Below are 8,059 nucleotides of genomic sequence, written 5' to 3' on the forward strand. Positions count from 1 at the left end.
ACCTTGGCCACACCCCCTGTCCGGGCGCTTTTCCATTCACGGAATTCGAGTACAGTAAAAGCCATCAGGATGACACACGCGAAAAACATTTAATTAAAGGCGATTTCCGAAGAGTGAACACACCGAGCCGCCTTGGAGCGGGAGGGTGGGCGAAAACCGGGGTTGGAGCGGGAGGGGTGGGCGCAGCGAGGGCCGCGAGTGAAGGGAGAGGGATCAAGGCTGGGGGCCCGGACCTCCGGACCTCAGGCCACCTCGGTGAGTTTGTGTGTGGCAAGCTTTTGGCTGCAAAGAGTATATTTAGACCCTGGGACGGTGGATTTGGAATGCGAGCGGGTTATGTAACAGGGTTAATCAGAAACACTGGAGAAAATCCCCTTCATGTGTTTCTGAGGCTGCTTTATTTTTTTTGGAAGGGGAGATATATTATTTAGGGGGCCACACTAATTTCTGGTTTGAGCTGCCACTCCCCCTCCGTCTTAAACCGCCCCTCCCCCCTACCTCCCCCCAAGTTTGTTATTAGCATCTTCAGGTGTCATTCTTTCCAGAAGGTGTTCTTGCAAGAGATCAGGGTGGCAGGCTGCAGAACCAACTAGCAAATCCGTAACTTGCTGTTCTTGCAAATTATATAACGCTGGGGCATTCAGTACCACCAGCCCCCTAGGCTCAGCAAAAAGGGGAGAGGGACAAGGAAGAGGTGCAGCTGACCTGCTGACCTGCTGACCTTTGTCCCTACTCCTCTGTGAAGCAACCCCTTGTCCATTCCTCAGGAGATTTCATGACAGGAGGGAGAGGGGTAAGGCCCAAACACTCAACTCACATCCTGCACGCAGGCACTAGGTTATATAACAGTCTGAATGGAAAAAGGAAGGTCAGAGATGGAGGCATCCTTTAGCTAACACAGCAGTAGTAATAGCTTCCAGAAATGATGTGCATTTGCAGACTCTAACCTCAGACGTAGCGCCTGCTCCTCAGGGGTACCAATCTTTGTGTGTGAGCTAGGACGAAAAAGAGTGAATGTGTAAGTGTGCCTGGTAGTTGAGAGTGGTTTAAAAACGGGAAATGTTTGGGTTTTCAGATGATGTAATGGAGTTGGCAGAATATGCAAGTCGGCTCCCAGAGTGTAAGCAGCAAGAAAATTGGAGCTGGCATCCAGTATTAATGTCGCATAAATTACAATATCGGAAAGAAATTAACCTACACACTAGGTGATTATGCCTTTATAATACTTAAAACATAAAGGCACACAGCTCAGAGGAAAAGCAAACATCGCCACCTTATAATTAGCATTTTCAGCCTCAAGGATGGTTGAGTGGAGTTCTTGGCATTGGGTGAAGTGGGAAGCTTTCCAACTTGGGGGACGCCTTCCTGAGAGGTTGCAGGGTTAGCATCCTCCAGCCAGTGTTTGAAGGCCACAGAGATTGTGGTCTGGAGTCTCATGACATTGAGGTGACCTCATGAGACATTACCTAGGTAGACTTAAAGCTGTTGCTAAATTCCGAACTCCTGGGAATCCATGTGTGAATTGGCTGTGTATGGTTTGTGCCTGAGCTTCCAAAATTCTATGTGTGACTTTGTAATGTGAGGTTTCGACCTCTCTCTTCCCTAACAACTGGGCAGGGAATGTTAGCAGTTTTCATGAAAACTGCCCCGTTTTCTAGGTGGTATACATGTTGGCTGGTGTCATGGAGTTCCATCTTGACAAAATGAAAGGGAAAAAAAGAACGGCAAGAAGCAACATGGGAAGTAAGAATGAAGCAGAAAAAACCACAGCGAATCTTTAATTTAACAAGGCTTTTCAGGGGCTTCAGGGAGCCATGAGCATTGTGACATAACTGTTGTTAAAAACCCTTTTCCAGAATCTCCTTATTATATGCATGCCAGAAGCTTACATATTTTACTTCACTGGAGTTATCCTCACAGCGGGTGGGTGCCACACGGTTGGGTTGGAACGCTAGTGCTGAAGGTTGGATGCTTTTAGGGCAGGCCAACCTAAGGGAAAAATCGAAACCAAAAGATGGGATTAACACTGAAAAGCTCAGTTGGGTTGAGATCGAATCCCCTGGAAGCTCAGTTTAAATTGATTTAAAATCAGTTAACAAGGCCTATAGCCCCGAGGAATTCTAGAACCACATAAGTCTTTGACTTTGAAAGTGTTTTGCCTCCACTCACCCCTTCAGTCTCAGCTGATTCACTTTCTGGTAGGTGCTCTTGCCTGGCAATTTAGACCCCTCTCTAGAGATTGATTCTCAGGTCAACTTTTCTTACATGGACCCAGCTCTCCACAGTGAACAAATGAGGCCCCATAGTTTAAAAGAGATGCTGGCTGGGATAAAATCCTTTGCCAGAGGGATAGAATAATTATTTTTTAAACCAAGGGACTTTAATTTTCCAGTAAATTGCTCATAAAAACAGTTATAATTACACCCTCTAAAATGTAATAGAATAATTTTAGAAAATGCATTTGATGATATTTATGATAGCCTTTTTTGTTGCTTCCCCTTATTTCTTAAAAAAAAATAATTGAATTATTAATCCAGAAGTCAAATCCTCATGGCTATAAACATTTAGAGCAGACTCTTTTTATGTTAGTCACCTGCTGGAATTTCCCAAAGCCTCCTGGCATTATGAGGAGCCCTTGGCTTTAGGAAATGTCTCTATTTCTGGTACTGAAATATGGGGCCTGTGTGGGAACCCCTGACCATGAGACCCCTAAGCTCGAGTTTTCCAGGCGGCAGAGGTGCCGGTTCCCTACTAGACTCCTAAATGCGATGCAGGCAGGTCCCAGAATGTTCACAGCGATAGTTGTGCCTCTGGTTGAAAATGTTCTAAGGAGTTTTGGTGACAACTGAATCCCTTTGGGAAGCAAGCCTACCAGAGCTGACCTCTGGAACACCCGAGACAAGCCCCTGGGACTCCTTGCGCCACACACTTGTCACTTCTGAGTTCAGATGCGCGCTTTTCTTCCATGTTGGGGAGACAGTTCTCCCATTTTTGCCTTTAGGAAGGTGTGGTGTGATGTCGGGAGGACAGACTGAGTTGGGTGTCACGGGGAATTCTGTGGTATGTTCTCTACAGCATCTGCGCTTTACCTGAGTGTACTCTTTCTGTCCCCTCCATCCTTCGAGTCTACTTGACGAGCTGTGCTTCTTAGCTTAAATATGTACTTCGGTGTCTGTAGAAGCAAAATGCGTAACTATATTTCAGGTGTCTGGGGAGAGTCGTAATGTGACTGCCCGAAATGCCAAAACTTTTTTATAGAAAATGCAGCTCTCCTCATATGACGTTTCCTGCAGCTCACCCGCTTTACCCTCTTTGTCTTCTATGAGCCAACGTGAAGGGACTGTGAGGTAGACATCACGCACTGCCTCAAGGAGATTCCTGACCCGTTCACTCCAGATCAGGGATGAGTTTTCCAGAGCAAGAGGGGGCTGCTGTGAAGGCCTTGCGTCTAGGCCCCTACCTAGAATCTGGAATGCCCTTGTGAATATGAAGACTGTCTTCCTTGCTGGGAATCTAGGATCTCTCTCTTTAATCATTAAAAAATTTTTTCTTCTTCTACATGATGGGAAGTGTTAGTTTGGAAATGAGCTGTTAAATTTTTCACCCATCTTATTAAGCTTTATGTTAAGAAAAATAAAATTGAGTCATTTTGAATTCATGCCTCAAAAAAAGTCCTCAGATAATCAGTGTTCGAGTGTTGATCAATATTCAGTAAACCATGATTTTTCTATACGATTTAAAAAATTTTTTTTCTTCTACATGATGGGAAGTGTTAGTTTGGAAATGAGCTGTTAAATTTTTCACCCATCTTATTAAGCTTTATGTTAAGAAAAATAAAATTGAGTCATTTTGAATTCATGTCTCAAAAAAAGTCCTCAGATAATCAGTGTTCGAGTGTTGATCAATATTCAGTAAACCATGATTTTTCTATACGGGCACCAAGATATTACTGATTTTTTATTTTACAAACAGATTAACCAGAAATGTTTTGGTCTTTTTCTTATTGAATATAGTTTTTAAATATGCAGATCCCATTTTCTACCCTAAAAAGAACATTGAGGATGTAACCAAATCTTTCTCTGAGGTTTGAGGATCTTCTGGTGCCACAGGGCCACTGTTCGGAGGATGAATTCTCCTTGTACATTGTAGAAACTGTAAGTAGGGAAGGAATCTGAGATTGCACTAGATCTGTCCTGACTCCATATTGAAAACTGTATTTTTTAAACCTTTGATAGCGGTATGTTTTGTTATTTGTCTCTCTTATTTTCCAGGTTGCAAGAAGCAAAATAGAAATTCAGTTCAATTATTTGGTTCTGATTAATTGAGGTTTTTATTTTATGGGAAAATGTCAACCCAAGTCTGGAGCCATGATTTTTTCTCTGGAGTTGTAGAGGATGTAAAATCGTTCTCCGATATTCAGGGAGGCTATTGTAGTCACAAATAAGTTATGCACTGTAACATAGTAGCATTTTGTAACTACTCCCCTGTATGATCGTAGATAGAAATGCCAACTAATGTTGCCTTTTGCTCAGATATGTTCAAGGTGTGTCTTTGGTAAAGGATTCATAAATCTGGAAGAATAGGAAACTCCAGGGTTAGAAGGAAGACTTTCAAGAACATCAATAAAGAGCACTGAGATTCCCCCCAAAGGAACTCTTTTTCTGAGCCGAGGCCTTTGCTATCTGCAGGAGCATCCCTGGGACCACACCAGCAGAGGCGGGCTTTCCCAGGCCGCCCCACTTGAACTTCATGAGGAAGTTCCTAGGTCCAGACCATAACAGATGAAACTCTTTGGGGTACAAGGAAGGGTGCCACTTAGTCTGGGACCCAACTTAACGGCAGTCTGCAGTTGCCTTTTGATACCTTAGATGTCATAGTGTTGGGAATTCAGCTTGGGGGAGACTTGCTGTGCTTTTGTGACATCCCAATTACTTATTTATTTTTTGCTTTTGTAGTAAAAGCACCCAGGAGATTTTCTAAAGACATCCTGAGAAGCAGGGGGCGCGGCATGATGAGGAATCCAAGTGCCAGAGCCATGGGTTAGGCAGGCTCACTTGGTGCTCCGGTTTTTGCATGCTCATGTTAACAGGAATTATAGGTAACAATTCCCTTGAGCTGATGGAAGAGTTTTTCCACCCCCCAACAGATGTTAATGGCCTTACCTGACGCGTCATTATTGCAAACTGTCTTATCACATTATGTGCTGTGGCACATGGACAACGCGGGGCGCTGTGATTTCCTGGTGATTATCTTGTCCACAGAGCCGAGGCCCTGGCGGCCAGCTGGGGAGCCCTTTGCAGTGTCCCCCTGACAGCAGAGAGTGCAGGTGTCCCACATCCTGGAAAGGGCTGGAGGACTCCAGGCCGGCCTGGGTAGTGGCTGTCCCGGGGCGGTGTTCTCTGAAGCTCCGTGAGCCTTACGCCATCTCTAATAGTGGGATTGGGCATTTGAGGTTTGATTATGAACTATCTGAAAGGTTTTTTTGAAATCAGGAAGTTCCTAGGTCCAGACCATAATAGATGAAACTCTTTGGGGTACAAGGAAGGCTGCCACTTAGTCTGGGACCCTCAAGCCTGTGAAAGAGGTAGCACACTGTTAAAAATACCTGGCTTACTTCGCGGGAGAATTTGGCTGAATACTGATGAAGTTTATGAAATATAAATGCAGCGAAGTTGCTGTACGTTAAGTGGTAGGCGTGTGTGAAAGGAGTAAGAAGAAATAAAATTGTGTATAAACGACACTCCAAAACTTGATGGAATTGTATACGTGATAAGAATGGTGACATTTGGGTCTGTGGTTAATGGGGGAAAATAAGCTGGCTTAAAATCTATATGTCAAACTAGATGTGGGAATAAAAACTACAGGATCTGAAATCACTTGACTTACTTTATAAGCAAAGAATGCCACCAAGGATAAATAGGCAGGTTATGAAGAATAGAGGTGAAAACAGAAGGGGGGTTGGGGGGAGAAATGAGGGACCAACACTTAAATTTATAATGAGGTATGGTAATCACTGTTTTAAATAATCCAGAACATTAATTGTGCTGCTAGGTAGAGAATTAGTTATAGCAAAACAAAAGGTATAAATATGAATTTTAGGTTGTGTTGGGAGAAATCCTTTTGATCCCCAAAGTATAACTGCATGTACTGAGAAGCAGAGCTGCACACGATGTAATTTTTTCTGTCTTATCCTGATTAATTGACAGCCACTGTATGCCTCTTTCCTGAAGGTGACTTTACAATCTCCAGACACAGACATTTCTCTCAGAAGTGGAGTGAAGGAAGGAGAACCACAAGCTAAAGTGTGTTTCGCTGGGTGAAGTATTTTGGGGAAAAGATAAGCATGGTGAAATAGGGGAATGGAGCAGTGCATACAGAAATTCAGAATGCCTGTCTGGGGCTGGGGAGGGGGGAGGCTGTGAATGAAGGAAGGGGATCTTTAGAGGGAAAAGAGCCTTCCGTGCAAAAAAGAAAATGAAATTAGAATTGACTCTGAACTGTCTGGGAATGTGCCTTTCTAATTTTAAATTATCTTTAACAAGGGCAATGGAAAGAGGGAAAGTTAGCACTTTGAGAAGTTGTGATGAACTTGTCGAGAATGCCAATTGACAAAGGCAGGTAAGGGAATACTTGGGAAAACAGAACCGGACGAGGGCTGAAGGGCATGGTGATCTGCTTCCTAGTGTGTGAAAGAAATCAGCATGTTTATTGACTCTTCCAAATAGTTTTAAAGAAACCTGAAGAAATGGACACAGACAGAGAAAAGACAGTCAGATGTGAGTCTGCCCTCCAGAAGCAAAGAGGCTTCCATCATCCCATACGATCAATGCCAGTCATGGGGAAGGAGCCACTGTATAGAAGTTAATGGATTTTCAACATACAGATCACAGAAGACACAAGATATATTTAGCAAGTGTAAAAACTCTTCAGTAAACTGCCTTGCTTTTCGTTTTCACTGCACAGTAATAAACCCAGCACATGGTAAGAAGGCCACAGTAACCATATAGCATGTAGTCCTAGGAACATTTGTGTGATGGGGCCATGATGTCTGGAAGGACAGGGCAACAGGGAGGGTGAACTGCCCATAACTCTCAATTGTCCAGGTAATGAAGCATTGGGAAAGCAGAGGCAAATGAAATACTCCGATAATCAAAAATGATTCTTCTTTTGGTGACCGTGTTAGTTGACAGGTGATGACAAGTGAGAAATTGCCAGAGGTGTGTGTTACCATTTCTGGCGCTCACGGGCCCCTTCTGATGAACACGGTTATGTAAAGAGTGGACAGTTTCTATAGGCCGGGCTGTCCGCCCAGAAGATGTAAACCTTCACAGTGTAAAGGATGAAGGTTGACCATCATGGAGGTTCTGCAACTTCCTTGAGGCCCTGCAGAGGATCAGGGAGGAAGCTGATGCTACTCTGAAAGGGCTCTTGAAATTTCTCATCTGGAGCTTGGGGGTGTAAGTTAGATTTGTAGTGCTTACTCTATCTATATGATAATAGATAATAGACAGAGATAGATACAGAAATACGGTGCTGCCACGACTCATGTTTTATTAGAATAAAGCCTGTCAGAGCCAGAAGGGGTCTATGAATCATCTGGCCTAGCCTCTTGTCTAAACCGATACCTAGAGATCTAATTGTGTGAGCTCCCATTCCTAGTACGCAGCAAGGCTGTGCCTGCAACACTAGTCTTCTGCTTCCTTACCTAATAATTAGTTCCTTCCACTTTTGTGCTGTGCCAGGATGCTCAGGTTCCAATAAGCTACAACATCAAGTTCCCGTCTCCCAGGAAAAGCCCCCGAGGATACTAAGACGAACAGGAGTTAATCCAGCATTAGGTAGTGGATATGTATGAGAGTCAGCGCAAGGTGTTTTGGCTGTTCATCAATAGTGGAACATTGTCAGTAATTGTTAGTTTTTAAAATCCCGCTGGTCATTTTTATTTTTAATTAAAAATTAACCAGGGAGCTTGTGGCTGTGTCAGTAAAGCCATTCTAAAGCATAAAAATAGTGCCTGCGCATCACGGTCTGGCTTAGTGGAGAGTAAAGGACAGGATAT

The 8,059-nt window shown here is 43.7% G+C and overlaps 1 long non-coding RNA gene across 1 annotated transcript; it reads left to right on the forward strand.

The window, feature by feature from the left end:
* Nucleotides 1–29: 29 nt before the first annotated feature.
* LOC106725209 lies at nucleotides 30–7,805 on the forward strand. The gene is made up of 2 exons (XR_001361078.1): nucleotides 30–255; nucleotides 6,231–7,805. It is a non-coding gene; the product is annotated as an uncharacterized LOC106725209 (long non-coding RNA).
* The last annotated feature ends 254 nt before the right edge of the window (nucleotides 7,806–8,059 follow it).

The sequence above is a fragment of the Myotis brandtii genome, unplaced genomic scaffold, assembly GCF_000412655.1.
Source record: "Myotis brandtii unplaced genomic scaffold, ASM41265v1 scaffold144, whole genome shotgun sequence".
Lineage (NCBI taxonomy): Eukaryota > Metazoa > Chordata > Mammalia > Chiroptera > Vespertilionidae > Myotis > Myotis brandtii.